Genomic DNA, 8,037 nt, shown 5'->3' with positions numbered 1-8,037 from the left:
TTATCAATAATATTTGCGTTATTTATTTCTGAAAGTGACTTCTTCTTGTTGTAGAAGAAGATAGGTGAGATGCATGTTTCATGTACTAGTTGATCAAATAGGCATCGTTTGTGGTTTCTTAGGTTTGGAGGTGTTGGTTTGGATGGTTTCACTTTTTCCTTGGAGAGAATAATGATTTCCATATTGCTAATCTGTAAGTTAATTAGCTGCTTGTGAATGTGATTCTTCCAAAGTGTAAGCTAGCTTTATTTATAGTTGGAAAAATTCCATAAATTAAGATATGAATGGTCTATATCTATAACAACCAAGTAGCTCGCAAGAATTTACCTCCCAACATTTACTAAAGCGTACCAACAAATAATTTGGAGATAATAATAATAATAATAATAATAATAATAATAATAATAATAATAATAATAATAATAAGCTGGGAGGTTGATAACCTCCCTATTTATTGTCACTACGGTTTATAAAACCCCACGTTAATTTGTTGCAATGGTAATGGGAGGGGTTTATTGAGACGTTTTAATTTGCTTGATCTACTTTTTAAAAAAAAATTGTTTCAAAAATAATGATATTTTTCCTTTTTTATAAACCAGTACATATTAACAGGGGTGGTATAGTAAATTTATTGCGTTCATTTATTTTTTTAATAATGTGTCAAATAAAAAAATGAGAAATAATTTTAAATGGATGGAATATTAGGTCTCGAAAAAAATGATTTGACAAATATGTAACAAATGTTAATCGTAAAATATGAAGAAGAATAGTTTTCTTTTCTTGATATACTGAAAGTGACAAATAAAAGTGAAATTCTATTTTGAAATAACCGACAAGTATAAATGAATTGAGAAAATAACTTAGATCAGAATAACAAAATTCAAATTTTAAAAATAAACAAACTTAACTAATAATTGGTACATGAGCGATTAAGTAAAGCACTTCTTAATTATTTTCCATTCTCTTTAACCTGGCACTACTTTTTTAATTGAATTCTTATTTTTAGTTTTCACTTTTAACGTAACAAGTAAAGATTAAAAAAAAATTCAGTTTTGCCCTCAGCATGATAAAATATTCACCCAATTCTAATACTAAGTTAATTTGAAAGTAGGTAGGTTTTGTTAGAGTCTATGTTGTGCGTTAACTAATTAAAACTTCAACCTTTTTATTTAACAACTTTTGTGGATGGTTATATCAACGGATAACTACATAACTTAACAAATATAAACTCTTAATTATTCTATTTAGCTTAAGTTTTAATTAATTACAAATTATAGACCCCTCTTGCTTATTAATTAGGGGATCTTTCAAAAATAGTTACACTTTGCTATAAAACCCACATTTCATAGCCACATTTTACATAATTACCATTTATAGTCGTTGTATTTAATTTACGCCCGTTGTATTCGATTTTACTGATAGTATGTATTCATATAAAATATGAATACAATCCCTATTTAACCGCTGTCTTCGATTCACAAACATTGTATTCACTTTTACCCAGTTGTCTGTATTAATAAAAAATATAAGTACACTACATATTTAGTCTCGCCAAAAACACTATCATTTTTTTTTACATTTATGTATTTTCCTCCTTTTTTTCTTCTTTTTTCTATTTTTTTTTTCCTTTTTGTTGTTTTTTTTCTCTCTTCTATTTCTAACTTCTATTTCTCACTAATTTGTGATCCAAAGCTTCCACGTTGCCTAGTTTCAGCAAAATAAAAATCAGGTATGAATTTAAATTTACTGTATATAAATTTTATAATGATTAAATTTATTTACGTTTGTCATCATCATAAGTAGTTAAACTTAGTGGTGATTCATAGCTTCTAAAGCTTTATTGCTTTGAAGTCTGATACATTTTGAAAGTTATTGGGTTGAGTCCTAATGTGTCATAACAAAATCTTGGGTTCAAATTTCATTGATTTATGCCTAAGACGTCTTTTTATGGATAAAACTTTGGTTTGAATCTCAATGCACCATATTGATGATATAATGATGACTAAGGCAAAATAATGTGATTTTTTTTTATGAAAAATCATGAGACATGTCTTATTGAATATGCTTCATTTCCTGAAATGAATGTGGTAACAATGCTTTATGTCTGAAAGAAGACAAGTGATTGAACGTACAAATATAAGCGTGGAAGGACAATATAATAATAATTATCAAAAGTGATAATATTTTCACACGCTTATTAAGATATAAGATATTTTAGAGAAAAATCCTCTACATTATATGTATGCCTCAATTTACTCGTGAAGTAGCAAAATATCATGAAAGATGTTATAAGCTATCAAAATTTGATAGGCTTAAGGCATGATTATATTCCTTTCCTGGGGAATGAGAATTTCAATTATTTTAAGTACATATCCATTCCTTAAGATGAATGTGACAATATTTAGTAAAGCTTATTAATACAAACATATACTTGATTGTGATGATATCACAACTCAACTCCGAAAGAGATAGAATAACTGAGAAGAGTTATTTTGAAATCTACTTCTAAAATAGTAAATCTGAAATTAATCATGTAATAGTAAATCTGAAATTTATTAAAGTAAAAGGTACATGTTATGGTAAACTTGAAGTTTGTTAGAATAAAGGTTCATAAGTTGCTATGAACGATTATGACATCCCAAAGATGTGCATAGTGAGTATAGTATATTGAAGAACTAGAAAATTCTTCATGGACTTTTAATTTTGCTTGTTCTCATGATAAGTTGGTTTGACTAACTAATGTTGAGATTTGATCCCTCAAAATCTGAAAAGTATAAAAGGTGAATATGAGCCCATTCACCCGTCATGTGATCTATTAAGATGCATCGATATAAGATGATCACTTGTACGTTTATTGTCAACGTACAGTTTGACATTCATAAAGTTGCTTGCTCAATAAAATTGAGTTAAAAATATTATTTTCAGATTGTGTAATTAAGACAATTCATCTTGATAATGAGGGTTTGACATTGAATGCTTTCGATAAATAGCTGAACAATAGCTAATGAGAACAAAGTTTCATGTGTCGGTTTTAAATGTTATATACAAAAGTACTTATATATATCAAATCAATAAATTATAATTAATTTTCCCTCAAAGTTGCTGAATCCATACGTTGTCCCTCTAATAATTTTGATGTGCGGTATACGATTAATAAATATGCCATAATGCACAAAGATGGATTCATCAAAGAAAATGGAGGATGTATGTTAGTTTTCCTAACACAAGGGGGAGATTATAAGCAGCTTTGAAATATGTTAGAAATTATCACCAGATTCTTGTTTTGCGAAAATTTGACTTTTAGAGTCGCCACTTAATTTGTTTGAAAAGGAATTAAGAAAAACTTTATACGACACTTTAAACGATCCAAAATAGAAAAATTGTTTAAATTTTGAAATTCTAGGTAAGCGGTTCCTATTAACATTTTAGAAAGTTTTTTAAGACACCTAAAATGTCCGCTAACTTGCGGTTATCCGGACTGTTTGAAAACTATCTTTGACTAACTTTGAAAAAAGAAGAAGTTGATTTTTTTGAAAAAGTGATTTTAGAAAAAAAATTTGTATAAAAAATAAATTTTGACAACTTAGCAGGGAATTTAACCAAGTCTAAGCAAATGAAAATCAAAATAAACACATAAAAAGAGAAAGGGAGAAATTAAAAAATTTAAGCCGTTAAACCTAAACCAATAAACCTGTCCTAAACTAATTTGGGCTTTCGGTCCATCATCACCTGTCCTAATCTATATTTTCGAGCCCTTTTTGGCCCACAATCTGCTTCACCTGTATTAGAATACAATCTTGGCTTCGAGGCCCCAAATAAATGAATAAATAAATGACTAAGTAAAAAGAAGACATTAATAAAAATCGGAACTTTTCAAGTCTCTTAGCGACCTCATCAATGGGTTTTGATCCATTTTCCTTCCTCATCTATCTTCTAGCACCCGCACACCATGTAGTCGACCTTGGAGTTAAACTTAAAACTTGACTCGAAGAGGTGAATCTCATTGGCCCATTACGAAATGCAAGAGGAGAGAAGTCCATTTGGACTCGAGACCCACTTACATGCCTCATGATTTATGCTCATATTAAGAATGAATAAAGGTAAAAGGAAGAAGACCATATTCAATGAATTAATGCGAGAACAAACAACGCAAGCTTGCGAAAGTAAAGGGATGAGGCAATAAAAAAAATAACTCTGACTTCTAAAATTGAACAAACATAGACACTAATCCATATAACAAAATAAAATAAAGGCTAATTTTTCAAGAAAGAGAATCCTTAAATTTCAATTAAGACGACATTAGCAAAGATTCATACATCTAAATTATAACCAATATTTTAGAGAAAAATGTGTAACGGCCTATGATTTATCTTTCTAAGACATCGTTGATTCTCTTTTGAAATTATGACTTAAAGAGAGACACGAATCCAGTCTTTACACACAAAAAGAACACGTATAACAATTCAAAAGAAGTAAGAAAATTAGAAAAAAAGTTTAACATCTCTAAAAGTGAAATATCGTTCAACAATCATACTATGCATGACTCGAGAATATCTAAATAATTCTATTTGCCCCCAAAAATTCAAACTTTCTCATCATTTTGACAAATTAACAACATGCGAAAAAAGAAAAAAAAAGAGGAATAAACATCTTGGATGGAAAATAAAGCTAGTACTCATCTCTTATATGAGGATTTTGAAATCCATTAAAATAATTAGCAAGCAAATAACAAATTCTTAACTTAATCAATTGCTATTTTTATTAAGGCGATACAAACAATAGTAACTATTTTTCCAACATAAAAGAAATAACTTTACATGCTAATAACAAACATATCCGCTAACAATTAATTTAAACATGATATGAATACGTCTTTTGAGCAAAGATCAAAACTTTATACACAATAATAAAAGAATAAAACTAAAAGAAAAAAAAATCAATATTAACTATTTTTTTCAACATAAAGGAAACAACTTTGCATGCTAAAAACAAATATATTCACCAATAATGAGTTTAGACAAGACATGTGTACATTTTTTAAGCAAAGATTGAAATTTTATCTATAATAATCAAAGAATAAAAAAAGAAGAACCAATCAATATTAACTATTCTTTTCAACATAAAGGAAACAACTTTACATGCTAAAAATAAACATATTCACCAACAATGAGTTTAGACAGAATATGAGTACATCTTTTAAGCAAAGATTGAAACTTTATCTATAATAATCAAAAAATAAAAAAAGGAGAACCAATCAATATTAACTATTTTTTTCAACATAAAGGAAACAAATTTACATGCTAAAAATAAATATATCCATCAACAATGAATTTAAACAAAATATAAGTATATCTTTTAAGCAAAGATTGAAACTTTATTTATAATAATCAAAGAATAAAATAAAAAAGACATGTACAATTATTGCTAACTCATTTTTATATCATGAACATGAAAATAATCATAATATTGATACCACAACGTTCTATGGCCTTCAAGGCTGTCTACAACAAACGACCCTAGCAAACAAAATTATAACTACGAACTATAAAGAAGAAAAAGATGAAGAAGAAAATGATAATAAAATTAAAAAAAGGGAAAGATGTGTTTACCTTTTTGGGGCAGCAAAATGGGACTACAAGCTTTCTTCAAAGTCTTAATTACCACCGGAATGCTTTCAACTCGAGAACTTCGATTAGCCCACGAATTTCATGAAAAAGAAATTTTTTTTACTAAAATAAAAAATCTTCTTTGCTCAAAGTTTTTTTTTTTCCAACCTGACTTTTTTTTTTTCACTTAAAAAAATTTCAACTATTTATTCAAAAGTTTTTCAATTCTTTGAGGCTTTGGAACTTGTTTTTTCTACCAAAATAATGGTAGTATTTATAGGAAAGGATAGAGATCCAATCTTTTCATCCACTAATGTGAGAGAAAAAGAATTTAGGGATATTTTTGAGAATTTTGAAAAGGGAACAAAGTGAGTTGGAATCGTACGAATCAGTACAGATTTTTGTGAATTTGAATTTTGAAAACAAAGAAAAATGGATAGATTCGGATATTTTTGGGAAATTTGTGTTCCCAAAATCGATTTGGGTATTTAGGGCTCGTTGGTTTCCATTGAATACTGTTGGTGTCGTATTTCTTGGCTATTGTCGGTGTTCGCAGGTACGGGTTGGATTGAGTTTGGTTTCGGGGCAGGTCGATTTTTTCGTCGGGTTGTTGTCGGCTTGAAATTGTTATTGTTTTCTATGAACGTCGGTTGTATGTTCTTTTGATGTTGTCATTTTCGCTGTTTGTACGCTTGTTGACTGTTTATGGAAGAGGAGAATAAAAGTGGGTTGGGTCGTTGGGTATGGGCCACTGGAATGGGTAATTGGTGAAAGAAATGGGTTGTGTTGTTTCTTTTTATGGGTTGCTGGCTTTTGGTTAAGATTGGGGTTATTTAATAACCCCAATTAGATCCAATAGAGGTTAAAATAATTACAATTAAATTAGAAATTTGATAATTTTTGGAATTATTTGAAAAAAATATCAATTAGACTACAGGTTATTCAAAAATAATTTCAATTAAGATTTAGCCAATTCTATTTAAATTTTGATCAAATTAAAAGTTAATTGGTCAATTGCATTGTAATTGTGGTCAATTTAGTTTCAACTATGATCAAATTTAATAGATTGGTTAAATTGAATCGAAATTTAATACAAATTAATACCTTGTCTAATCTTGAGTTTTTCAATTTAATAAAATCAAACAAATATATTTATTTATTATTTATTTATTTTCAAATAAGTTGTTTTCAAGAGAACGTGGCATTTAAATCAGGGTTTTAATCATTTAAATTTATTTTCAAGATAAACTAGGATTAAAATTCGATATTTCATAAAATAAATGTTTAAGTAACCAAATTATATAATCTCGTATAATTGGATACGATAATATATAATCGCTACTTAAAATGATAAAATTACCTAGATAAATACTTTGAAAAGCTCTTATTCGGATAAAATAAATATTGTAATTTTATTTAAAAATCGAAGAAACTCGAAATTAAACGTAGTTATGGAGGACAAAAATTAGGTGTTAACAACAATCCTCATTCAAAAGATAATTTAAGTCAGATGCTGAAAGCATCTCATAGCATCTAATATTTAAACTGCAAGTGCTCCTATTATATGTACCTAAATGACAAAGTCTATGCATGCGTGAAGCGTGGTAGACCAATCGGTTCCAAATGAAATAATCTTTGAAAAGTATAAGGAGCAAACAATCATAATAAGAAGATAATGTACTCTTGAAGAGCCTACGACATAACACTTCATGAAAGCTTATAAGAGGTTCAGGTACCTGAAAATAATAAATTGATGAGATCTCAAAATATTATGTCACATTGTGAATCGATACAAAATGATATATCATCAATGATATTTTGATACAATATTGACGTAATATTGTGAAAGATTACGAGGATCTGAATTCTACGTTTATTAAGTATGGCGACGTAAAAATATTTATCAAGTGATGTGAAAGGATGCATCTTGGTAAGCATAAAACTTATTTGATTTGTAGTCCAGATACTTGAAGATGTCACTTATAAAACGTTGAATATTGTCACTTGAAAAATTTTATATGAAAACTTTTTTTAAGGATTCAAAGCATTTGAAGGATATAAAAGTTTCTAGGAAACTTATTTATAATCCTTATATTACATAAGTTTATAACTTGAAAATTATTGAAACTCTTGAAGAGTTTTCAAAAGCAATATATTATTTGTTGAAATGAGAAACATACCAATTTGGATTGGTTATGAAGTACTATATCTTAGTGCAATTGGTGCACTCATGTATCTTGCAAATACGAATTGACCTATAGCCTTTTCGGTAAATTTGTTAGCAAGGTACAATTCTGTTCCTACTGGAAGACATCAAAATGAGATCAAATTCATATACGGTATCTGAAGATTCAACCGATATGGGCTTATGTTATACTAAAGATTGTAGTCCCGATCTTATTGGTCATGCTGATGTTGGGTACTTATCTAA

The sequence above is a fragment of the Capsicum annuum genome, chromosome 11 (assembly GCF_002878395.1).
Source record: "Capsicum annuum cultivar UCD-10X-F1 chromosome 11, UCD10Xv1.1, whole genome shotgun sequence".
NCBI lineage: Eukaryota > Viridiplantae > Streptophyta > Magnoliopsida > Solanales > Solanaceae > Capsicum > Capsicum annuum.
Note: the sequence above shows the minus strand (reverse complement) of the source record.